Source organism: Otolemur garnettii, unplaced genomic scaffold, assembly GCF_000181295.1.
Source record: "Otolemur garnettii isolate 467f Iridium unplaced genomic scaffold, OtoGar3 scaffold00014, whole genome shotgun sequence".
NCBI classification, from domain to species: Eukaryota; Metazoa; Chordata; class Mammalia; order Primates; family Galagidae; genus Otolemur; species Otolemur garnettii.
The window spans coordinates 12,811,318-12,813,376 of NW_003852409.1; positions in this window are offsets into that span (position 1 = coordinate 12,811,318).

The following is a 2,059-nucleotide window of genomic DNA, read 5'->3' on the forward strand; positions in this document are numbered from 1 at the left end:
GGGCTGGGGATTCGAACCCGCCACCTTAGGTGTACGTGGCTGGCGCCCTAGCCGGTTGAGCTATAGGCGCCGAGCCAAATCTACCACTTATTATCTGCATAATCACGAGCAGAATCTCCGAGCCCCATTTCCTCATCTATAAAGGGGACATGATCCTTTTTCACAGGGTGGCAATAAGAATTAAATTGGAGAACTTCCTATGTTAAATATTTAGGACCACTTGTGGTATCTCCTGGTTGTCCAGGACCACCACCTTGCACAACTGCAAGGGCACTTTTCACATTTTGTATCCCCTGGAGTTATGCAACAATTTCCAGGAGCACATCAGCTCCTTAGACCAATGGCCATATTTCGGACATCCTTTCTAGGTCTTCATAGCACCAGCCATACAGACAGAGGCATACTCTCCAGTCTGTGTCTTCTCCACCATTGTGGTGTCTCAGCTACAAGCTCTCCTAACAGATGTCTTTGCCTCCAATCTTGTCCCATCACTACAAGGATTATATTCCTAAAATACAATTTTAGTATTAGCTACTCCTCTGTTAAACAGAAATTGCTGATGGGTCCCTAGAGCAAAAGGAATGAAAGCAAAAGCCTGGTACATGATACCCTGTTTAACTGATCCCTGCTCTTCCCCTTTGCCTATCTAGATAATTCCCATTCATTTTTCAAGCCTACTTTAAAATTAGCTCCTCTGTGAAATATCCCTGATCCCAGGAAACTTAGCAGCTACCTTCACTGCGCTCATGTTGCACTTATATGTCCCTCTTCTCAAGCCCAACCATGTCTTATTTTAATCATTTTCACAAATATCTGAATTTCTCATTGGATCAAAACTCATTGATAAGATTATTTGCTTTTCTTCCAATGTCTTGCACACTTTTTTAATGATTAAAAAAATTAGTAGACACCACATTATTGCAGATGTTGCAAGATGTGCTAGAAAGGACACGTGCTTTTAAGGTAGATAGACTTGGATCGTAATCCTGGCTCTGCCAATTTCTTGCTGTCTACCCGTGGAAATTAACTCCCTGAGCATGTTTCCTCATTTGTACGAGAGAGATGGTAACTGTACATTGCAGGACTGTCTTCAGCAATGTAGAGTTGTGAGGGTTCTGAGTAGTGTGTACAAATAACTGGTATGGCACTTGGCCACAGAGGTGTCATTACTTCTATTTCCATGGGCCCCTTTACACAGATCACCTAGCTACCCAACCACAATGGTTATTTTACAAGAGAAATGAAAACAGTGACTATTGGAAGAGTTGTAACAGGGGTTTGATTATCACTACTGTAAGCCAAGGCTGGCAATCACAAGGCATATGGGCTACCATTTTCCTTTGTTGAGTCCATAGCAGACATGATTAATCAACCACTAAGTTCTTTCTCACTGAAGCCTCAACATAGCCTCAACAATCTTTCTCAGCTGAACATTCTAGGGACCCACTCCCAACTGAACAAAGCAGGCACACAAGGTGAAACTTAATTGCCTTCCTTAGTGCTCCACTAACCATGGAGACTACGAAATGACATTGGCAGACTGAAAATGTAGACAGCTGATTAGTAAAAGAGTTTGGGAAGGTAGGGTTAGTATGTATATGAGAAAGTAAAGAGATTTGTTTTTAAAACTCAGTGGCTGGAGGATAAATGGTGCAGTCAAGTCTGATACCATCGGGCCCTGCCTACTCCCCATTGTCCCTCTTATACCCAGGGCTGGACATGTGATTTCCCCCCCACCCCTACAGTGCAGGTCCTGCTTGGTGACTGTGCCAAGGGTGATCTTTTCTGTCCCTCTGTTCTGCGGCTAACCTTCCATACCGTGCTTCCCGGTGGCAAAAAAGACAATTGATCCATTAGAGAAATGGTTCACTGAAGATTATCAAATTAATTCAACCAAACCCAGCTGAGACTGATGGACCCAAAAGAGGGTCAGAGGAATAAAAAGAAGTGTAGGCTCGGCGCATATAGCTCAACTGGCTAAGGCGCCAGCCACATACACCTAAGGTGGCGGGTTCGAATCCCCAGCCCGGACCCGCCAAACAACAATGACGGCTGCAAC